Source organism: Oncorhynchus tshawytscha, linkage group LG29, assembly GCF_018296145.1.
Source record: "Oncorhynchus tshawytscha isolate Ot180627B linkage group LG29, Otsh_v2.0, whole genome shotgun sequence".
NCBI classification, from domain to species: Eukaryota; Metazoa; Chordata; class Actinopteri; order Salmoniformes; family Salmonidae; genus Oncorhynchus; species Oncorhynchus tshawytscha.
The window spans coordinates 8,732,255-8,757,290 of record NC_056457.1 but is presented as its reverse complement, the minus strand read 5'-3'; the positions used below and the strand labels follow the sequence as shown (position 1 = coordinate 8,757,290).

General features: G+C 43.2%; 1 protein-coding gene across 2 annotated transcripts in view; it reads right to left on the bottom strand.

Annotated features, from left to right (window-relative positions):
* The window catches only part of dlgap1b (discs, large (Drosophila) homolog-associated protein 1b), a 279,478-nt gene that overhangs the window by 164,139 nt on the left and 90,303 nt on the right, over positions 1-25,036 (bottom strand). For both annotated transcript variants that reach the window (XM_024393091.1, XM_024393093.2), the window contains exon 2: positions 16,757-16,838. The gene's annotated coding sequence lies outside the window, so the exon portion shown is untranslated. The remainder of the gene's footprint in view (positions 1-16,756; positions 16,839-25,036) is intronic.

Sequence of the window (25,036 nt, the reverse complement as noted above, 5' to 3'; positions counted from 1 at the left end):
GCCCTCCTTTACAGTAGAATCCTCAAAACAGTTTCTAAATACTGTTGACATCTAGTGGAAGCCTTGGGAAGTGAAACATAACTAATATCCCACTGTATCGTCAATGGGGGCGGAGTTGAAAAACTACAAACCTCAGATTTCCCACTTCCTGGTTGCATTTTTACTTAGGTTTTTGCCTGCCATATGAGTTATGTTATACTCACAGACATCATTCAAACAGTTTTAGAAACTTCAGAGTGTTTTTCTATCCAAATGTACTAACTATATGCATATTCTAGCTTTTATGGCTGAGTAGCAGGCAGCTTAATTTGGGCACGTTTTTCATCCAAGCTACCCAATACTGCCCCCTACCCCAAAGAAGTTAAAGAAGCAATAAAACTGGCCTTCTCAGCATTTGAGGGTTCGATTACAAACTCAAAATGGCCATAAACAGAGTACTTTCTTCTGAAATTCGTCAGTCTATTCTTGTTCAGAGAAATGAAGGCTATTCAATGCGAGAAATTGCCAAGAAACTGAAGATCTCGTACAACGCTGTGTACTACTGCCTTCACAGAACAGCGCAAACTGTCTCTAACCAGAATAGAAAGAGGAGTGGGAGGCCCTGGTGCACAACTGAGCAAAAGGACAAGTACATTAGTGTCTAGTTTGAGAAACAGACACCATACAAGTCCTCAACCTGCAGCTTCATTAAATAGTACCTGCAAAACACCAGTCTCAACATCAACAGTGGAGAGGCGACCCAGGGATGATGGCCTTCTAGGCAGAGTTTCTCAGACAGAGTGTCTGTGTTCTTTTGCCCATCTTAATCTTGAATTTTTATTGGCCAGTCTGAGATATGGCTTTTTCTTTGCAACTCTGCCTAGAAGGCCAGCATCCCGGGGTTGCCTCTTCACTGTTGACGTTGAGACGTGAAATTTCTAAGTGACCCCAAACTTTTGACCGGTCTGCATGTATGCATGTATGCATGTATGCATGTATGTATGTATGTATGTATGTATGTATGTATGCATGTATGTATGTATGTATGTATGTATGTATGTATGTATGTATGTATGTATGTATGTATGTATGTATGTATGTATGTACAGTTGAAGTCAGAAGTTTACATACACTTAGGTTGGAGTCATTAAAACTTGTTTTTCAACCACTGCATAAATTTCTTTGGCAAGTCGGTTAGGACATCAACTTTGTGCATGACACAAGTCATTTTTCCAACAATTGTTTACAGACAGATTATTTCACTGATAATTCACTGTATCACAATTCCAGTGGGTCAGAAGTTTACATACACTAAGTTGACTGTGCCTTTAAACAGCTTGGAAAATTCCCGAAAATCATGTCATGACTTTAGAAGCTTCTGATAGGCTAATTGACATCATTTGAGTCAATTGGAGGTGTACCTGTGGATGTATTTCAAGGCCTACCTTCAAACTCAGTGCCTCTTTGCTTGACATCATGGGAAAATCAAAAGAAATCAGCCAAGACCACATAAAAATAATTGTAGACCTCCACAATTCTGGTTCATCCTTGGGAGCAATTTCCAAATGCATGAAGGTACCATGTTCATCTGTACAAACATTGGTACGCAAGTATATACAAAACAAGTCCTATATCGACATAACCTGAATGGCCGCTCAGCAAGGAAGAAGCCACAGCTCCAAAATGGCCATAAAAAATCCAGACTACGGTTTGAAACTGCACATGGTGTCACGTAGCTAGGAGTGGTGGGTGCGGAGTCAGGCGCAGAGAGCAGAGGTTTAGGGAAAACCATATTTATTCCGGTAAGGTAAGGTCACGCCACAACAACAGGCGAAAATAATGACCGACCCAAAACAGGACACCAAACAGTCCAACAACAATAACCCAACACAACCATCCACAAACAGAACAGAGAACAAGCCCGCACAAAAGCAGGCGGGAATAGAAGGCTTAAATAGCCCTGAAACAAACCCCAAATGAAAAACAGGTGAAACCAATACAGACAAAACCAACAGAAAAGGAAAAGGGAATCGGTGGCAGCTAGTAGAGCGGTGACAACGACCGCCGAGCGCCGCACGAACAGGAAGAGGAGCCACCTTCGGTGGAGGTCTTTTTTCCATCTACGTAACATTGCAAAAATCAGAAACTTTCTGTCCAAAAATGATGCAGAAAAATGTATCCATGCTTTTGTCACTGCAATGCTCTACTTTCCGGCTACCCGGATAAAGCACTAAATAAACTTCAGTTAGTGCTAAATACGGCTGCTAGAATTCTGACTAGAAGCCAAAAATGTTATCATATTACTCCAGTGCTAGCCTCCCTACACTGGCTTCCTGTCAAGGCAAGGGCTGATTTCAAGGTGTTACTGCTAACCTACAAAGCATTACATGGGCTTGCTCCTACATATCTCTCTGATTTGGTCCTGCCGTACATACCTACATGTACTCTACGGCCACAAGACGCAGGCCTCCTAATTGTCCCTAGAATTTCTAAGCAAACAGCTGGAGGCAGGGCTTTCTCCTATAGAGCTCCATTTTTATGGAATGGTCTGCCTACCCATGTGAGAGACGCAAACTCGGTCTCAACCTTTAAGTCTCATCTCTTCAGTGGGTCATATGATTGAGTGTAGTCTGGCCCAGGAGTGTGAAGGTGAACGGAAAGGCTCTGGAGCAACGAACCGCCCTTGCTGTCTCTGCCTGGCTGGTTCCCCTCTTTCCACTGGGATTCTCTGCCTCTAACCCTATTACAGGGGCTGAGTCACTGGCTTACTAGGGCTCTTTCATACCGTCCCTAGGAGGGGTGCATCACTTGAGTGGGTTGAGTCACTGATGTGATCTTCCTGTCTGGGTTGGCGCCCCCCCCTTGGGTTGTGCCATGGCGGAGATCTTTGTGGGCTATACTCGGCTTGTCTCAGGATGGTAAGTTGGTGGTTGAAGATATCCCTCTAGTGGTGTGGGGGCTGTGCTTTGGCAAAGTGGGTGGGGTTATATCCTTCCTGTTTGGCCCTGTCCGGGGGTGTCCTCGGAAGGGGCCACAGTGTCTCCTGACCCCTCATGGCTCAGCCTCCAGTATTTATGCTGCAGTAGTTTATGTGTTGGGGGGCTAGGGTCAGTTTGTTATATCTGGAGTACTTCTCCTGTCCTATCCGGTGTCCTGTGTGAATTTAAGTATGCTCTCTCTAATTCTCTCTTTCTCTCTTTCTTTCTCTCTCTCGGAGGACCTGAGCCCTAGGACCATGCCTCAGGACAACCTGACATGATGACTCCTTGCTGTCCCCAGTCCACCTGGCCGTGCTGCTGCTCCAGTTTCAACTGTTCTGCCTGTGATTATTATTATTTGACCATGCTGGTCATTTATGAACAATTGAACATCTTGGCCATGTTCTGTTATAATCTGGCCACCCCACATAGCCTGGTTCCTCTCTAGGTTTCTTCCTAGGTTTTGGCCTTTCTAGGGAGTTTTTCCTAGCCACCGTGCTTCTACACCTGCATTGCTTGCTGTTTGGGGTTTTAGGCTGGGTTTCAGTACAGAACTTTGAGATATCAGCTGATGTACGAAGGGCTATATAAATAAATTTGATTTGAAGTCGTGACAGTACCCTCCTGCAGCGCGCCGACACCCGCCTCGAGGGCGACCCGGAGGGCGAGGCGCAGGGCAGTCTGGATGGCGGCGATGGAAATCCCTCAGCAGTGATGGATCCAAGATGTCCTCCACCGGTACCCAGCACCTCTCCTCCAAACCGGACCGTACCCCTCCCAGTCCACGAGGTACTGTAGGCCACTCGCCCAGCGTCTAGAGTCCAGAATGGAACGTACTGTGTACGCCGGGGACCCCTCGATGTCCAGAGGGGTCGGAGGGACCTAGGGCACCTCACCTTCCTGCAGGGGACCACCCTCTCCCTCGACGAGCTCATAGACATGTCGATACGACTGGACAACCTTCTTGCTGCCAGCGGGCGTCCAGAACGGGTCCTGTTAGTTCCAGCTCCCGGCCCTCCCGCTCCAACACCTATGGAGTTAGAGGGGCCTGCATCGAGGGGAACCCGGAGGAGGAGGCTCCTCCTGCACCAGCTGTTGTCGGAGAGGACACACTGCCGATCGGTGCTGGAGGAGCTCGTCTGGGAGTCGAGAGGGCAGGCAGAGCACTTCCCGGTCACCCCAGGTGAGTCAGCACCAGACTCACCCAGAGCTCCCTGTTGGTCACATGTTTTTACTAATCTCTTTTCCTGAGTTTTCTCCCTCTCTCCAGCATAAGGCGCTAGTCGATTCAGGCGCAGCTGGGAACTTTCTCAAGAATGCTACGATTTTATAACCGTGAGTCAAGACCTGTCAGACATGTGAGATACAAACTGGCGGCCATCGGAGAGGTCTGGGAGAAGTGGGTGGAGCGTTTGTCATGCCTCGACAACCCTGGGCCTGAGGTAACAGTGGATGAGCAACTGGTTCCATTCAGAGGTACATTTTTATTTTCATATATGTAATGTAAGTGATTTTCACTGTTAATTGTATGATATATTGCTGTAATATCGTTGGTATGTAATTGTTTTTCGTGACACTGATAATAATTACTGATAGTAATCTCTTTTGTCAAAAGGTCGCTGTCCTGTCCGGTAATATGTGCCCAGCAAGCCAGCAAAGTATGGCATCAAGATATGGGTGGCCTGTGATGTACAATTCAGCTATGCTTGGAAGATGCAATTCTACATAGGGATGCCGACTAGTGGAGGCCCGGAGAAGAACCAGGGGATGCGGGTTGTGCTTAATGTGACAGATGGACTGAGGTGGCACAATGTCACGTGTAACCATTTCTTCAACTCTTATGAACTCAGCCAGCAGCTCCTGAAGAGGAAGATCACCATGATTGGCACAGTTAGAAAGAACAAGCCTGAGCTCCCCACTGCACTCCTCAACAAGGGGGGGAGAGGCCTTCTCATCAAAGTTTGCCTTCACGCCACCACCACTCTGGTTTCTTACCTCCCAAAGAGGAATAAGAATGTGGTCCTCCTGAGCACACTGCACAAAAAGGCTGAGATCAGTGATTGTGAGGACAGGATGCCAGCCATCATTCTGGACTACAACCACAACAAAGGAGGCATGGACAACCTGGACAAGGTGATTGGAACTTACAGCTGCAGAAGGATGACAGCCCACTGGCCCCTTGGCATCTTCCATAACATCATTGATGTGTCCTCATACAATGCCTTCATGATATGGAACAAGAGCAACCCTACCTGGATGCCTGATAAGCGGAACAAGAGGAGGGTGTTCCTGGAGCAGCTGGGAAAGGCACGTGTAACCCTACACATTCAAAGAAGGGAGTGCCTCCCCCACACAGCAGCCTCTGCAGCGCTTGTGAAAGCTGAACAGGGGGCTGAATTGTGTCCTGATCCACCCGAGGCTGCAGCTGGGGCAGGCAGGTGGAGGAGATGCCAATTCTGCCCCCCAAAGAAGGACTGTAAAACAAATACTAAGTGCTGAACATGTATTTCTCACATCTGCAAAGTCCATGCACACACACTTGCATACTGTCCTACATGTGCCAATTAGAGTTGATTGATTTATGTTCTTCATTTTTTTTGCTTTGTATCTATTATCTTATTTAATTCTTATTTATTGTTGTTGTTTATACTCCTTGTGGGTGGGGGCAGTGGTTAAAAAAATGGGAGAAGATGAATTTTGTAGTTAAATTCCTAATTGTACAGTATATAAGAATATATCACTATGTTGCCAAAAAAGTTCAAGATTGTTATTGTTTCCCTTCAATAAAATGCATTCAAAACTACTTCCTGCACATTTCTGCTATTTTCTTAGGCTATACAAGTGATATTTCTTGCTAAAAAAATGTATGTTTACACCTATGCAGTAATAATAGCAATAATAATAATAAACCTCTACATTAGTAAAGAAAACAATTATGACTGGTGTGTTGTAATAAAAATGAGTGGTGTCCACTGATTAAATGCAGTCTTTCTGCAGTGTGAAGAGGGAAAACACAGATATTCACAAAGTTTGTGATGAATGACAGGTTGTTTCTTCATGCAAAATAGATTTGGGGTTTAAAATTCAATTAAGCTGCTTTATTTTAGGGGTTTAGTGAAGGCGGGTCATTTTTTACCATTAAGACAAGGGGAATATACAGAATGTTAAGACTACACAAGGGTTAAGTAGCACCATCCTGTTGCTCTGCTCAAACCATCGTATTACGCCACTCTCATCACCCCACTGGGGAATCATCGATACGGCTGGCAAGCCTTACTTCAAAGAAGCATCTTCAAGAGCAAATGGAAGGGAAATCAATTTTGTAGTTCTGTTCAGGACTGCACGACAAGTCACCAGATACCGGGCAACTACGAAGAAGGACAACAGTAGAAGAGTTGTTGGAACCATTTCGGACAATCAGAGCCTTACGAGCGTGCCACGAAAAGGCCCAACCCCCTTTCCAAGGCTGCCCCGTTCACCGTGAGATCCCAAGGCATTTCACGTAAATACATTCATGATTTCTGCTCAAAGCTGGCAGCGGTTCATGTGCAAAGTATATGGTTGTTGTAGGTGGGAGTAGTTTCTGAATGTGGCATTGTTAAGTGTCTCTCTCTTTCTCTCTCTCTCCATCTCTTATTTAACAAGCATCCATGTTGTTGCCATTTCGCTAGGGACCTGTTTTCAGCGTATTACGTCTCCCGTCAATAACCGGTGCAGACACTCTGTGTGTTTATCCTGTGTTCCCATTTAATTAGCTAGTAAATAAAATCGGGTTTTTGCAGATGCAAGGAGGTTAGGACTGTTCAGAATGGTGATATGATACAAAGTTATGATTAATAAGTTTACTGTTTATAGTTGTGATAGGTAAAGACCTTTGAGTTTAGTTCAGGAGATGGTAACTCTTTAAAGAACCGCTCTCGTGGTGCCCCAGGTCCTAATAATTTAATTGTTACATGATTATTTGAATTGGGTAACAATTAAACATGGTTAGTTAATTAATTAGAAATATAACAGTCTTTAGATTAATGTTAAAGTTAAGTCACATCACTGGATTTGCAGCCTGTACAGCTTTCCCATTTGAAAAAGTATCATCATGCTGACTTGAGGTAAAGGGCCATTTGAGAAGTGGTAAGGCTCCGGAAAACAGACTGTAAGACAATAGAGTGTACCCGAGATTTGGAGGGAGGTAGGGAGGGAACTAGTTTCAGAGATGGAGAACAAGTTTGCGAGACAGAGAAAGAGAGAGCGGAACACAATAACACAGGTATCCTTCTGAGGAGATCTTGATGTGGTTCTGTGTAAAACACTGCCGCTGCGACATCAAACGGCAGCTGCCAAGTGTGTTGGTACAGATTAGGTAGTGGACCGTAATTATGCGTGATCTGATGGAGCAAATCTTGGTTGCTTGGCAATTGGGAGCACAGCAGGGTAGCATCCCAAATAGCACCCTATTTCTTATTTAGTGCACTACTTTTGAAGTAGTGTACTATATAGCGAACACGGTGCCATTTAGGACACAGCCCAGAACAGACAGAGCAGAGCAGATGACTGGGGTTGGGGAAGAACAGAGATTAGAGGAGAGGAGAGACTGGGGTCAGTGATTGGACAGCCAGCTGGACATTACACACACCAGTAACCATGTGCTGGAGATATGGTCGATCACCCGTCATGCTTATCTCAGAACAGCTTTTCTGACATGCTGTTTGTCATTGATACTGAACAAGTAGCTAGTAGTAAGGCATGTAGTAATGTGTGTACAACTGGCCTAGAGGCTGGCCTATAGACTACTTCTGTGTCCCAAATGGCATCCTATTCCCTAGATACTGTACTGCTTTTGTCCAGGGCCCAAAGCTTCCCCTCGAGAGGAAGCTTCTTACTGTAACCAGTGCCTGCAATCTGATTCATTTTATCAATCAACCTACCAGGGTATTTACAAACAGTACAGGACCTATATCACCCACGTGTATTGATCAAACTTTTACTAACGCCGCAGAACTTTGTTCTAAAGCTGTATCCACACCCATTTGATGTAGTGACCATAATATTGTGGCTATATCCAGAAAAGCCAAAGTTCCAAAGGCTGGGGCTAAAAGAGTGTAGAGTATAAGAGATCATACAAAATGTTTTGATTCCAATGTGGAAGTTTGGGCGGCTGGTAGCCTAGTGGTTAGAGCGTGAGGTTGCTCGATCGAATCCCTGAGCTGACAAGGTAAAAATCTGTCGTTCAGCCCCTGAACAAGGCAGTTAACCCAATGTTTCTAGGCTGTCATTGTAAATAATAATTTGTTCTTAACTGACTTGCCTAGTTAAATAAAGATTAAATATTAGTATTTTTTTAAAGTTAGTCTAATGTGTGTAAGGAGGAGCATCCAGAAGCTGCCCTTGATGCATTCATTAAAGATGCACTATGAAGAAATCGCTCCGCCATTTCCTGGTTGACACAAATCTAATACTGTGGTTCGCCTAAGGGAGTGATTGTTTTTTATATTGAAGGATACCTGGAGGTAATCCGACGTCTTTGAAATTAAAATGAAATGGTTCCAACAACTCTTCTACTGTTGCCCTTCTTCGTAGTTGCCCGGTATCTGGTGACTTGACGTGCAGTCCTGAACAGAACTACAAAATTGATTTCCCTTCCATTCGCTCTTGAAGATGCTTCTTTGACGTAAGGCTTGCCAGCCGTATCGATGATTCCCCAGTGGGGTGATGAGAGTGGCGTAATACGATGGTTTGAGCAGAGCAACAGGATGGTGCTACTTAACCCTTGTGTAGTCTTAACATTCTGTATATTCCCCTTGTCTTAAGGGTAAAAAATGACCCGCCTTCACTAAACCCCTAAAATAAAGCAGCTTAATTAAATGTTAAACCTCAAATCTATTTTGCATGAAGAAACAACCTGTCATTCATCACAAACTTTGTGAATATCTGTGTTTTCCCTCTTTACAGTGCAGAAAGACTGCATTTAATCAGTGGACACCACTCGTTTTTATTACAACACACCAGTCATAATTGTTTTCTTTACTAATGTAGAGGTTTATTATTATTATTTCTAAAGGTACTGCATAGTTGTAAACATATTTTTTTTTAGCAAGAAATATCACTTGTGTAGCCTAAGAAAATAGCAGAAATGTGCAGGAAGTAGTTTTGAATGCATTTTATTGAAGGGAAACTTTTTTTGGCAACATAGTGATATATTCTGATATACTGTACAATTAGGAATTCAACTACAAAATACTAGTCTTCTCCCATTTTTTTAACCACTGCCCCCCCAGGAAGTAGTTTTGAATGCATTTTATTGAAGGGAAACAATAACAATCTTGAACTTTTTTGGCAACATAGTGATATATTCTTATATACTGTACAATTAGGAATTTAACTACAAAATTCATCTTCTCCCATTTTTTTAACCACTGCCCCCACCCACAAGGAGTATAAACAACAACAATAAATAAGAATAAAATAAGATAATAGATACAAAACAAAAACATGAAGAACATAGATCAATCAACTCTAATTAGCACATGTAGGACAGTATGGAAGTGTGTGTGCATGGACTTTGAAGATGTATTTCTCACATGTGCAGCACATAGTATTTGTTTTACAGTCCTTCTTTGGGGGGCAGAATTGGCATCTCCTCCACTTGCCTACCCCAGTAGCAGCATAAGGTGGAACAGGACACAACTCAGCCCCCTGTTCAGCTTTCACAAGCTCTGCAGAGGCTGTTGTGCGGGGGAGGCGCTCCCTTCTTTGAATGTGTGGAGTTACAAGTGCCTTTCCCAGCAGCTCAAGGAACACCTTCCTCTTGTTCCGCTTATCAGGCATCCAGGTAGGGTTGCTCTTGTTCCATATCATGAAGACATTGTATGAGGACACATCAATTATGTTATGGAAGATGACCAGGGGCCAGTGGGCTGTCATCCTTCTGCAGCTGTAAGTTCCAATCACCTTGTCCAGGTTGTCCATGCCTCCTTTGTTGTGGTTGTAGTCCAGAATGATGGCTGGCTTCCTGTCCTCACAATCACTGATCTCAGCCTTTTTGTGCAGTGTGCTCAGGAGGACCACATTCGTATTCCTCTTTGAGAGATAAGAAACCAGAGTGGTGGTGGGGGTGAAGGCAAACTTTGATGAGAAGGCCTCTCTCCCCCTTGTTGTGAGAAGTGCAGTGGGGAGCTCAGGCTTGTTCTTTCTAACTGTGCCAACCATGGTGATCTTCCTCTTCAGGAGCTGCTGGCTGAGTTCATAAGAGGTGAAGAAATGGTTACATGTGATATTGTGCCCCCTCAGTCCATCTGTCACATTAAGCACAACCCGCATCCCCTGGTTCTTCTCCGGGCCTCCACTGGTCGGCATCCCTATGTAGACTTGCATCTTCCAAGCATAGCCGAATTGTGTATCACAGGCCACCCATATCTTGATGCCATACTTTGCTGGCTTGCTGGGCACATATTACCGGAAAGGACAGCGATCTTTTGACAAAAGAGATTACTATCAGTAATTATTATCAGTGTCACTAAAAACAATTACATATCAACGATATTACAGTAATATATAATGCAATTAACAGTGAAAATCACTTACATTACAGATATGAAAATAAAAATGTACCTCTGAATGGAACCAGTTGCTCATCCACTGTTACCTCAGGCCCAGGGTTGTCGAGGCATGACAAACGCTCCACCCACTTCTCCCAGACCTCTCCTATGGCCGCCAGTTTGTATCTCACATGTCTTACAGGCCTTGACTCACGGTTATCAAATCATAGCATTCTTGAGAAAGTGTGAAAGACGTTCAATGGCATCGTGGCACGGAAAATCGCCCTTCCACTCTCTGCATCCCAGAGTCTACATGTAGCCTCGCCTCGAGACCTATACACACCTGCTAAGAATAGCAGCCCTATGTAGGCACGCAGGTCAATCTCATACATCCTTTTCCAATTGTCTCCATATTTACGGAAACCCTACATATTTTTCATCTCGTGGATGATTTTTTTCAATGGCTGGTGTGATGAACATGTAGAATGTTGAGGCGATGTCCTGGGCATGGGCAACTTGTGGGCCCTGGGGTCATCCTTATGACATTTTGTGCTGCCATCCTTCCCTGGTATGTCATGTGGTGACAAGGACCATGTTATTTTGCTGTTGAGATGCTGCACATGCACAAGGAATTTTTAATCAGTAGCACACATAACCTCAATTTCACATTGGGTGTGTGTGTGTTTGTGGTTTTTGTGGTGTGTAAAATATTTTATAACTGCCGGGTCAAAAATTACCCGAAGACAATCTTTGTACCCTGGTGGTGTTTAGCTTTCATGGAAATATGAACAAAGGCAATGTTTCACTTTTTCTCATGTTGGGGTCACTCAAGGAAAAGATACAACATTTAAAGTTGAAAAAATATAATTTGGGAGGTTCTCTCTGCTGTTAAACATAGTGGTGGGTCATTTTTGACCCTTAAGACAGCACAAGGGTTAAATTCGCTTTCAAAGATACTTTCTTTAGAACAGCTAATCAGCTGTACCAGTGATTGTCCGGGAGGTGATATTATCGTCTCCACCTCGTGTTGAGATTCAAAGTTCAAACCATTTTAAACGCGCAGCTGCTGCTTCACACTTTTCTTGCATAATGTGTTTTTTTCTTAACCCATCATTTATTCCTTTTGCTCGAAAGGGGCGGCTCCAGCAGGCTGGCACGCTCCCTGACCTCACTCAGGGGCGGTGATTACCCACTGTGCAAAGTCATGGAAAATAATTACCTCTTATAACTTCTGAAATCACATCACTCTCTTAACAAAAACAATTTAACCATTTTTCATATTACATGCACAACGCATTGTATGGAAACTTCATTAATGCAGTGAGTATACTTTCTAAGTTACAGTATTTCCTTTATGCATGTTTTAATGATGTCAAAGAATTACAAATGACATTAGTGTTCTATAGATCACCTCTAACCATTCCCCACATTCTATGTTAGATATATTGTTCCAGAATTTGCTTTTGAACGTGTTAAGAGTTTCAGGGGGGAAAGGTCTATTGAGACAAAGCACATTCCTTTGTTGAATTTGGAGAGCACAGGCTTGGATCTTCTCCATTGATTTACAACAGGACGTGAGTTATTAATCCCCACTAGTTCTTTCCTTCCCCTTCTACAGGTGAGAGGGGGTCTGATTGAAGTTATTCAATGCTAACCTGATCTGATCTATTTGGTCATGGTCAGTTATGGCACTAGGATCCAAGCAGGCAGGCAGGCACGCACACACGCACACACGCACACACACACGCTGGAGTAGGGCAAGATGTAGGGCTACAAGACTTGCCACAGGGAGTTTATGTCCTCCACTCACACTAATTACCTAGACTACTAACGTGTTCACATTCTTAATGCAGTGGAACATATCACTTTTAAAGGAGTGATATGTAGAAATCACTCCACCATTTCATGGTTGCTAAAACTCAAATAGTTTGCCTAACAAAACAAGCAATGTACAGTGCATTCGGGAAGTTCAGACCTGACTTTTTCCACATTTTGTTACATTACAGCCTTATTCTAAAATTGATTAAACACATTTTTTCCCTCATCAATCTACACAATATTCCAGAATGACAAAGTGAAAAAAGTTTTTTTTAGAAATGTTTGCAAATCTATTCAAAATAAAAAACAGAAATACCTTATTTATATAAGAATTCAGATCCTTTGCTATGACACTCGAAATTGAGCAGAGGTGCATCCTTTTTCCATTTATCATCCTTAAGAAGTTTCTACAACTTGATTAGAGTCCACCTGTGGTAAATTCAATTGATTGGACATTATTTGGAAAGGCACACACCTGTCTATATAAGGTCCCACAGTTGACAGAGCATGTCAGAGTAAAAACCAAGCCATGAGGTCGGAGGAATTGTCCGTAGAGCTCCAAGACAGGATTGTGTCAAGGCACAGATCTAAATTAATCTTAAATGGAAGCATCAAGACTTTTCCTAGAGCTGGCTGCTCGGCCAAACTGAGCAATCGGGGGAGAAGAGCCTTGGTCAGTGAGGTGACCAAGAACCCGATGGTCACTCTGACTGTGCTCCAGAGTTCCTCTGTGGAGATGGGAGAACATTCCAGAAGGAAAACCCTCTCTGCAGCACTTCAACAAATCAGGCCTTTAGGGTAGAGTGGACAGACGGAATCCACTCCTCAGCAAAAGGCACATGACAGCCTGCTTGTAGTTTGCCAAAAGGCACCTAAAGGACTCTCAGACCATGAGAAACAACATTCTCTGGACTGATGAATCCAAGACTGAATTCTTTGGCCTGAATGCCAAGCGTCACATCTGAAGGAAACCTGGCACCATCCCTACGGTGATAAAAGTCACCTTGTCCGAGAGAGATTGTCTGAGAGCCAAATACATTTAAACTCAGTTTTTCACAATTCCTGACATTTAATCCTAGTAAAAATTCCCTGTCTTAGGTCAGTTAGGATCATCACTTTATTTTAAGAATGTGAAATGTCAGAATAATAGTAGAGAGAATGATTTATTTCAGCTTTTATTTCTTTCATCACATTCCCAGTGGGTCATAAGCTTACGTACATTCAATTAGTATTTGATAACATTGCCTTTAAATTGTTTAACCTGGGTCAAGCGTTTCGGGTAGAATTCCACAAGAATCCCACAATAAGTTGCGTGAATTTCGGCCCATTCCTCCTGACAGAGCGGATGTAACTGAGTCAGGTTTGTAGGCCTCCTTGCTCGCACACGCTTTTCAGTTCTGCCCACAAATGTTCTATGGGATCAGGGCTTTGTGATGGCCACTCCAATACCTTAACTTTGTTTTCCTTAAGCCATTTTGCCACAACTTTTGAAGTATGCTTGGGGTCATTGTCCATTTGGAAGACCCATTTGTGACTAAGCTTTAACTTCCTGACTGATGTCTTGAGATGTTGCTCCAATATATCCACATAATTTTCCTGCCTCATGATGCCACCTATTTTGTGAAATACACCAGTCTCTCCTGCAACAAAGCACCCCCACACATGATGCTGCCACCCCCCATGCTTCACGGTTGAGATGGTGTCCTTCGGCTTGCAAGCCTACCCCTTTTTCCTCCAAACATAAAGATGGTCACTATGGCCAAACAGTTCTATTTTCGTTTCATCAGACCAGAGGACATTTCTCCAAAAAGTACGATCTTTATCCCCATGTGCATTTCAAAACCGTAGTCTGGCTTTTTTATGGCGGTTTTGGAGCAGTGGCTTCTTCCTTGCTGAGCGGCCTTTCAGGTTATGTCGATATAGGACTCGTTTTACTCTGGATATAGATACTTTTGTACCTGTTTCCTCCAGCATCTTCACAATGTCCTTTGCTGTTGTTTAAGGATTGACTTGCACATTTCGCACCAAAGTACGTTCATCTCTAGGAGACAGAACGCGTCTCCTTCCTGAGCGGTATGACAGCTGGGTGGTCCCATGGTGTTTATACTTGCATACTATTGTTTGTACAGATGAACAGGGTACCTTCAGGCATTTGGAAATTGCTCGCAAGGATGAACCAGACTTGTGGAGGGCTACAATTTGTTTTTTTGAGGCCTTGGCTGATTCCTTTTGATTTTCCCATGATGTCAAGCAAATAGGCACTGAGTTTGAAGGTAGGCCTTGAAATACATCCACAGGTACACCTCCGATTGACTCAAATTATGTCAATTAGCCAATCAGAAGCTTCTAAAGCTGTGACATCATTTTCTTGAATTTTCCAAGCTGTTAAAAGGCACTGTCAACTTAGTGTATGTAAACTTCTGACCCACTGGAATTGTGATACAGTGAATTAAACATTAAATAATCTGTCTGAAAAACAATTGTTGGAAAAATTACTTGTGTCATGCACAAAGTAGATGTCCTAATTGACTTGCCAAAACTATAGTTTGTTAACAAGAAATTTGTGGAGTGGTTGAAAAATTAGATTTAATCACTCCAACCAAAATGTATTTGAACTTCCGACTTCAACTGTACATGGTTGTCAAAACATCATGCCAGGGTAAGCCTACACAAAACACAACCCTTATTTTAAGGGTTTCTAAAATCCCTATGTGAAAAATGAATGGTGGAAAAAAAGATTGGAAACATTATCCTGTTTGACCGCTAGGTATCATGGGTATGGTGACACCTCCGCTGTGAGGCTCTATATTTGTACTTTAGCCAAATTCATTTGAATTGTAGTCATATTATCATTTTCTGAAACCTTCATCTGTTCCGAATTGTCACACATATTCCAACATTTAACATCACTCAAATTAACGGACTCAAGATCGGACTAAAGATTCTTCTGAACATTTAAAAAAAAATCTCCAATACTTTGTTCGGCAAAGTGCATCCAAACACAATTTGCACTACATCTAACACTTTACCAGAATCTACCAGCTACACATTACACAGCAGTAACTCTCCTCTCCTGCAGAGTCCTGTTGCTAGCCTAATGTTTAATCTGGCAGTGTCGCAAATGGGACCCTATTCCCTTTATAGTGCACTACTTGGTCTGCCCTACCCTGGTCAAAAGTCATACAATATAAATTTAATATGGTGCCATTTGGGATGCAACCAGAGGTATGTTCTGATGGCAGCTGTGTCCCTACTTTACCATACTCTACCTCTCTGAACTCACTAAACTCTCCAGCTAGCTACCTAAAAGCTGTTTTAAGCCTCACAACCAACCCCATAGGATTACTGCTGTATCATGCATTCCAATTCAGACACTCACACAGTGCTTGAAGTGGACTGAAATAGATGCTCATTTTGGGTGTCTGTACAAATGTTATTTTGGTGCCAGTGCTCGTCATATTTTTAAGCCATTATTCTATAAAAGGTGTGAGTACTCAAGCAGTATAATATTTGAGGTGAAGGTACTCTGTGTGTACTGGCCCAATTTAAGCACTGCGTACAGTACGGCCTCGGAAGTTCCATACACCAATTCTACCACACACAGAATGGAGAATTTTCTCTCTTCTCAATCTTCCGCAGCATGGCCAGAGTTGGTTTGAATGTGGCTGGCAGAGAGTAACCAAGTTCAGCACTTTTTATCTCTTAACAAACACGTTTCCTTCCTTCTTTGGAGTATAAACTCTTATAATCTCATGGCCAACATCTGGTGTGCCACCAAATATCATTAAATGTTCTGAACCGTGTAGAAAAAAAGTCATGGCTACTGGAGAGCTGCTGAGGCGACAGACACAAAGAGCACATAGCTGATTCAGCCCCAATCTTACTCTTTCCCCCAGTCTCTCTCCTATCCCTCTCTCCATCTCCATCTCGCTTCCCACTCCATGTCTGACTTCTTCTATCCTACATTATCCTCCCCCTCTCTCTTCTCTTCCTCCATCTCTCCCTCTCTGTCCGATCTGACAGACACCCACACTCCAATGTGTTCCTGTCCATGCGTGTCATGACTGGGGTTACAGCAAGGTTGTTGCCGTCTAATGCAATGTTCTGTCAGAAAGGTCAAAGTTCAACGAAAAGAGCGTGTGTATTGGTCTGAATAATGATGACAGTCGGGGCCAGCCTTGACAGACTGGATCATGGCAAACATACCAACTACTGTGACACTTTCAGTATTTTGAAAGTTCTATATCTTGAAATCTTGATTGCTGACGTGCAAAACATTTTGGGACTGTATCAACAGTGGCTCTTATGCTATAAAGTATAGGTACTGCAACCCAACCTTCAGATAAGAATGTGCATCTTTTCTCTTGTTTGCAAAAACGTGCCCTGGGAACGTTTTCATCATGAGGTTGGGTTGCAGTATAGTTATAAAGAAGATATGCATTAACTCACCCACTTTATTGTCTCCTCTTCCACACAATGTCTCGCCAGTCCTTAAATCCAAGCCTGTTGTTCTCCATGCAAGCGGGCAGGTCTTTAATAAAAACAGAACAGGAAAGAGAGAGAAAAACAATGTTGAGAGAACATTAAAAAATAGAAGAACAAATAAACAGTTTTGTATTAAGGCAATTACACTGCTCAAGGAATACGAAAACAAGAGACTTAACTCTCAAACCAGAAATGCTTGGTCGGAGAGACATTCAATACTGTAACGTATTCAGCTAAGATGAGTTTCGCAAAAAAAATCTAACCTGCGCTGTCTCAGTTCTCATCCCAAACGCGGTCCTTTGGGAAGCCGTGAGATATAGCATGAAAGAGAGAACATGCACGGAATCCACCCCCCCTCCCCAAAAGGAGAAGATAAGAGCAAGCATTTAACTTTAAGCCTATTTGTGCTCCTTGAAATATATAAGGCTGAGGGGTCCTGCAGTCTCTTTGAGGAACTACTCTCAGTCCCAAATGTCATCAAATCAACAAAAAAAAATCTAATTTCATGTCACATGTGCCGAATACAACAGGTGACCTTACAGTGACATGCTTACTTACAAGCCCTTAACCAACAATGCAGTTTTAAGAAAACACCATAAAAACCTAACAGATAAGAATGACAAATGATTAAAGAGCAGCAGTAAATAACAATAGCAGGGCTATATACAGGGGGTAGCGGTACAGAGTCACTGTGCGGGGGAACCCGTATCGAGGTAAGAGGTAATATGAACATGTAGATAGAGTTATTAAGATGACTATGCATTGATAATAACAGAGAGTAGCAGAAGTGTTCCAAAGGGGGAGGGGCAATGTAAATAGTCTGGGTAGCCATTTGATTAGCTGTTCAGGAGTCTTATAGCTTGGAGGTAGAAGCTATTTAGGAGCCTCTTGGACCTAGACTTGGCGCTCCGGTACCGCTTGCCGTGCGGTAGCAGAGAGAACAGTCTATGACTAGGGTGGCTGGAGTCTTTGACCATTTTTAGGGCCTTCCTCTGACACTGAGCAGTTGCCAGTTGGTGTGCTTGGACAATTGTAAGTTTGTGGTTGATGTGGACGCCAAGGAACTTGAAGCTCTCAACCTGCTCCACTACAGCCCCGTCGATGAGAATGGGAGTGTGCTCGGTCCTCCTTTTCCTGTAGTCCACAATCATCTCCTTTGCCTTGATCACGGTGAGGGATAGGTTGATGTCCTTGCACCACACGGTCAGATCTCTGACCTCCTCCCTTCCACTGTTGTGTCATCAGCAAACTTAATCACGGTTGTGGAGTCGTGCCTGGCCGTGCAATCATGAGTGAACAGGAGGGGACTGAGCAAGCTCCCCTGAGGGGCCCCCGTGTTGAGGATCAGACAACGCTGAGCTGTTGTCAATATAGCATTCTCACATAGCTGTTCCTTTTATCCAGGTGTGAAAGGGCAGTATGGAGTGCAATAGAGATTGCATCATCTGTGGATCTGTTGGGGCAGTATGCAAATTGGAGTGGGTCTAGGGTTTCTAGGATAATGGTGTTGATGTGAGCCATGACCAGCCTTTCAAAGCATTTCATGGCTATTGACGTGAGTGCTATAGGTCGGTAGTCATTTAGGCAGGTTACCTTAGTGTTCTTGGGCACAGGGACTATGGTAGTCACCTCTCCCCTTCCATATTTAGTGCACTACGTTTAACCAGGGCTCTGATCAAAAGTAGTTCCCTATAAAGGGAATAGGGTGCCATTTGAGATGCAGACTCATTTTCTACAGGCTGTGACTTCTTTAGTTTTGAGCAGTAAGCAGACTGCCATTACCTAACTGCCATTCAATAGAAGACACGGCAATAAAATACTGTACAACATTCCTCATCAGTAGGAAAGCATACGCAAAGGGTGTGAGGAACGGCCTTAAAAGTGGGAAATCATCCTTTAATTAAATGTTAGATACAAGGAGAGGAAATGTGGGGGGAGAAGGGGATTGTGACAGGGGTATGGGGAAGGTCTGGCTGTGACAATGCTGGCTATTAGTAGTGCTCCTTGAGTGTGCTTCTCCTCTGCTCTCCTCTCCTCTGCCCTGCCCTCCTCTGCACTCCTCTCCCTGATGTCTGATGCACCATGTCTGGGAGAAGACAATGTGGAAATGACAGACCCACACAATACCCTGAATCACCAGGGAAATAACATCCATGCACTCGAACACTCACCCCCTGATTAAAGTCCACCCGTCACCTGCCGGAACAGTGATGTGTGCATGCATTCGTGTCCGAGTGTACGTTTCAGTTTCATCCAAACCCAGAACAAATGTGACATGCTGATTAAACTGCCAGTGACTCTTTAAACTGTAATTATATCTCTTTCTATGATCCTGTGGCCCCCCTAGACTCATTTCCCTTCCCACTATGGCTCTCTTCATTACATCACTTGTACCTGGCTAAGCACTGAGGTGGCACTGTGTACATCCCAAATGGCACCCTCTTCCCTATATAGTGCACTACCTTTGACGCACGTTATAGGGGATCGGGTGCTTTTTGGGATGCAGAACTTCCATCCAAACAGGTGTTAGAAGGGGATGGGCTTCAAATCTGCAACCCCCCCCCGTACGCATACATTCACACACCTCCTGGAGCCAAATTAATACCTGTCAGTGAGTGTATGGATTTCACATTAGAGTGTGTGAATTAATTACGTGTGCCCTTCAGAGGTCTGCTACACCAGTTTGGGGGCTGACAGCTCCAGACCAAAACTCAAAGCCCTGCATTTACATTACAAATGTACTCTTTCTCTACTGTACATGATGGCTCAGTGCTGCACTCATTAGTAAGGCTCAACAGATGTTGAGCTTCATGTCATAGTTTCCGTCGTTTCAATGGTTTGAGTAAACTTTGGTTGATTAAACACCGTTTTTGTAATTTTATCAGGGACTTACTGTATTAATCAACAGTATGATACTGTATGAACTGTATTCAGTATATTACTGAATACAGACCCCACCCCTTCCCCTCCCCCAACACATACACATTGTGGCCTGACGGACTGAATGGACTGAAAGATTTTTCAGATTCATTTTTGATTGTTTTTGTTTGGATGACCATATGGTTTGCCTAATTTGAATTGATGACTTACTGTTTTAACTGTTTATTATTTGGAATTATAAATTAATTATGGATTCAATTGTAACTTTTTTGAACATTCTAAACTATAATGATTTTTGGAAAAAACAAATACATTGACCTTTAATGGTTGAGTGGCTAGCCTTTTGAGCTGTTTTGCCCTGTAGTTAGTGATGAGGAAACGAAGCTTCCTGAAGCATTGAGCAGTTCCAGCCAATTGTGTCAAAAATAGGTTCATTACTCGAGGCTTTGATCAACACTAGTGGCACCTTCATGACCTGGCCACTGGAAATTGGTATAGAATCAGCTTGATCCCCTCTGTCGAGGATGCTTGGATCTTATTTTGTATATTTTCAGTGGTATTATTAACAAACATGACCACATAAAGACTGGTTCAGCCACTGGTTCGACTGTGATCTGGTAGAGTTACTCATTCGGCGAAAGGCTATGCACACAATTGCTCCGGCTGACTGGCTAACGTTCAGGCAAATGAGGCTATCCGGAAGGCCAGTTAGTTCCTTTAAGGAGCAGTTATCTTTCTGTGGGTCTAACCCCAAGACGTTCTGGACAACGGTGAAAGACCTGGAGAATAAACCCTCCTCCTCACAGCTGCCCATGTCCATTAATGTTGATGATGTGGTTATTACTGACAAGGAGCGCATGGCTGAGCTCTTTAATCATCACTTCATTAAGTCAGGATTCCTATTTGACTAAGCCATGCCTCCTTGCCCGTCTAACACTTCCTTATCTCCCAGCCATCCTAATGCGACTAGCCCTGATACCCTGACTACACCGCTCGGGTCGCGTACGTAATTTAAGAATATATGTTATTCAATTATTGTACCCACACTGCTCACGCGCGCCAACGAGAGTCTGCGTTGACAAGGGCTAAAATAGAAGTCATTCTTATTTCTGACACAGATCGCGCTGCAAGTCCTGCCTCTCCCATCTCCACATTGGTTTATAGAAGCAGGTACCCACGTGCCATCTCCTCATTGGTTATATCCACGTGGGTGATTGAAAGACGAACTGTTTTCCCGGTTGTCGTGGTAATACTATGAAAGTGTAGATGCCAATCACCATATAAGTTCAAAGATGAAAAAGCCTGGGAGGAGAGATGACTAGAAACGATTCGGTTGACTGTTTTATGTGTGGATTAATTGTCGGAGTAGAGGACCTTGTGCATTTCAGATAAAATAACAACTCAATGTTTATATCGAAGGACAAATTAGCTAGCAACAGCAAGTTAGCTAAATAGGACAAATTAGCTAGCAAGTGCAAGCTAACTAGCTAAATTGCCATACATGTTTAATGCTTTTCGACCTGTACCCAAATTACTGTCATTGGGTCAGAGTTTGTTTTGATATTTTAACCTGCGTGTCTTGATCGAGTTTGGTGTGGGGGACAAAATCAATTTATGCATGATAGCGCACGCGTGCAGCCGGTTTGGGTTCTGTGTGATGCTCCTCCCTCTTTTCCCCCTGCCCCGCTACACAGTTTCTCCCTGCAGATGGTCACTGAGTCTGAGGTGCTAAAGGAGCTCCTTAAACTTGACCCCAAAAATCCATCTGGGTCAGATGGTTTAAATTCTTTCTTCTTTAAGGTTGCTGCCCCTATCATCACAGAGCCTATCACTGACCTTTTTCCCCTCTCTGGGGAGGTTCCTATTGCTTAGAAGGCAGCCACAGTGTGCCCTTAAATTTAAAGGGGAGATCAAGCTGATCCTAACTGTTATAGCCACATTTATATCTTGCCCTGTTTATCAAAAGTGTTGGGAAAACATAGTCAATAATCAACTGACTGGCTTTCTTGATGTCTATTGTATTCTCTCTGGTATGCAATCTGATTTCGGCCCAGGTTATGGATGTGTCCCTACAACCTTAAAGATCCTAAATGTCATCATTGCCCTTGATTCTAAGCAATGCTGCTATTTTTATTGACTTGGCCAAAGCTTTTGATACGGTAGACCATTCTATTCTTGTGGGTCGGATAAGGAGTATTGGTGTCTCCAAGGGGCGTTTGGCCTGGTTTGCTAACTACCCCTCTCAAAAAGTGCAGTGTATGAAGTACCAACATCTGCTTTCTCAGCCACTGCCTGTCACCAAGCGAGTTCCCCAAGGCTCGATCCTAGGCCCCACGCTCTTTTCAATTTAAATCAACAACATAGCACAGGAAACTCTCTCACCCATTTATATGCAGATGATACAGTCTTATACTCAGCTGGCCCCTCCCCGGATGTTGTGTTAAACACTCTACAACAAAGCTTTCTTAGTGTCCATCAAGCTTTCTCTACCCACATCGAAATGGTACAGTACAATTCTTTATATGATTAAACCACTGATTTGGCGTTGTTGACTCTTCTCATCTGCAGTTAAAATAGACGTACAGGACTGGTGCACTGGATTCTTAATGTCATCCTATTTTAATCACCAAAGATTTATACAGATCTGGAATTATTTTAATCACCAGATATTTGGATATATTTAGAATGAGATTTTTGTTTTGGCATTTTCTCCATGTAGAGTTATGCAGTATTCGTCTCTGTTTGACAGTGTAATATTAGTTCATCATAGTACTAATTTTGTCCCATCACCCTGTGAGTTTTGCTAATAAGTTTATGAGTTTTGCCAATGGTTGACATCAGTTTCACTGATGGGATAAGGCCTTATAGAAAATGCCCCCCTTGGTGAGGGGGTCTGTAAGGACAGACAGTGAGTTTCCAAAGTAGTGCAATGTCAGTCTAATCTGCATCCCAAATTACAGCCTATACCATATTTAGTGCACCATAGCCCTGGTCAAAAGTAGTGGACTAAATAGGGAATAGGGTGCCATTTGGGACTCTAAAATGAACTCTAAAATGAACTTACTGGGTCTTACTGAGTCATCATAGAAGAGGGTCTGTCTGTGGAGAAGCTTGTTGGGACGGCCAGAGGCTAAATCTAAATCCCCCTTTTCTGTCAATAATTCTCTGCTTTTTCACAGCCTTGCTAATCCTCTTTCTGACTCGCCTCTTTTCATCACCACAACAGCTGCCTCAAACAATCAGGCAAAAGCGGTCATGCCATGTGTGTGTGTGTGTGTGTGTATCATACTATCTTCATATCGCAATATTTTGATCTATACTGAACAAAAATGAAAATGTTAACATGTAAAGTGTTGGTTCCATGTTTCATGAGCTGAAATAAGATCCCAAATAACATTTCCCATATACACAAAAAGCTTATTTCTCTTAAATGTGTTTACATCCTTGTTAATGAGCATTTATCCTTTGCCAAGATAATCCATCTACCTGGCAGGTGTGGCATATCAAGAAGCTGATTAAACAGCATGATCAATACACAGGTGCACTTGTGCTGGGACAACACAATGCCACAGATGTCTCAAGTTTTGAAGGAGCGTGCAATTGGCATGCTGACTACATGAATGTCAACCACTGCTGTTGCCAGATAATTGATTGTTAATTTCTCTACTATAAGCCGCCTCCAACATCATTTTAGAGAATTTGGCAGTACGTCCAACCAGCCTCACAACCGCATACCACTTGAAACCGCACCAGCCCAGGATCTCCACATCCTTTACCTGCGGGATCGTCTGAGATCAGCCACCCGGACATTTGATGAAACTGAGGAGTATTTATGTCCGTATTAAAGTCTTTTGGGGGAAAAACTCATTCTAATTGGCTGGACCTGGCTCCCAAGTGGGTTGTCCTATGCCCTCCCAGGCCCAACCATGGCTGCAACCCTGCCCAGTCATGTGAAATCCATAGATTAGGGCCTAATTTATTTATTTCAATTAACTGATTTCCTTATATGAACTGTAACTTAGTCAAATCGTTCAAATTGTTGCATGTTGCATTTATATTTTTGTTCAGTATAGATGTGGGTCAGTACGCAGCAGACCGAGAGGGAGACAGTAGTGAAACACAGAGGGACGTTGAGAAGTAAACAGAATGATAAGTGTGCTCAGCGCCCCCTTAATTCATAGCAAATTGACTTACAGTACTCCAACATAGACCATAACATTAACGCCATCGAAAGTCAAGATATCCCATAGTATGGGAACATAATAAAATGCACTGTAAACAAATCCTGAAGTTTGAATAATGGAGCTGAGCCCATAGCTGTACAGTGTGGAGATTATGCATGGAGCTAGCCAGCCAGAAAAGCAGGGAGGCAGGCTTAGGCCTGGTTGTGCTGACTCAGTGTTGGTGTAGTATAGCTGGGGCTTCGGGGGTTAATGCAGCTGGGGGCAAAGGTCTGATCCAGGTCCCATCGGTAGCCATCAGGACTTCAAAGAGTCCAAATGGCCATCTCCACTCGGCTCAGACTCACTGGGCAGCCCAGAAGTCCCAGCTCACAGGTCAAACGTATGTCATCTTTTATGAATCGCGCTTGCATTGATTGTGCCTGAATAGATTCATGAATACAGCCCTAATTCCGTATCACACCGAAACATATGGTTATTTTTTCAAAGGCAGTGATTTCCCGACTTTTATGTAAAAGCGTTTTTTTTTCTCCCTCTTCTTCGCTCCCCTATCATTCTCTCCTCTCTCTTTTCTCGCCTTCAATCTCTCACTCTCATTTGGCATAGAGGGCCACACTCATTTTCCCTTCAGATAGATTTATTTTTTTATTTTTTTACATAGTGATGAATTATTCAAAGTCCTGCCCATGTGAGCACTGCAATCAACTTACAGGAAGGAGCAGTACACGGAGAGTGACTTCCGAAACTTAAGTCTCAAAAGATTTTTGTCTGCCACCTACAATTTATTTCGGATTAGATACCATAGTGCAACACAGTGTAATTGGCTAGGCCTATAGAATGCCTCAATAGAGCTACACTACAAAAGGTGAATGGTGTGCATTTACTATGTTACATATTCACTTGCAAATGTGCTATTGGTTTTTTCCATTCATGTATTTCCCAGTTTGTTTATTCATTTATGAATACACATGTTCATCCTTTTAATGATTCCCTCTCACTAGTCTCTATTTCCGTCCTTGTCTTTAAGTGTTGTGCATGTTAGGCACCCCAGCAGAGTGTGAAATTCAGATTCTCCCCTACAGTGGCGCGCTGACGCTGAGTGACAGAACACTGGAGAGCAATCTCATCTGTCTGAGTCTCTGTCACTCTTAACTCAAAACACTGTGTTTACATCTTCACATAA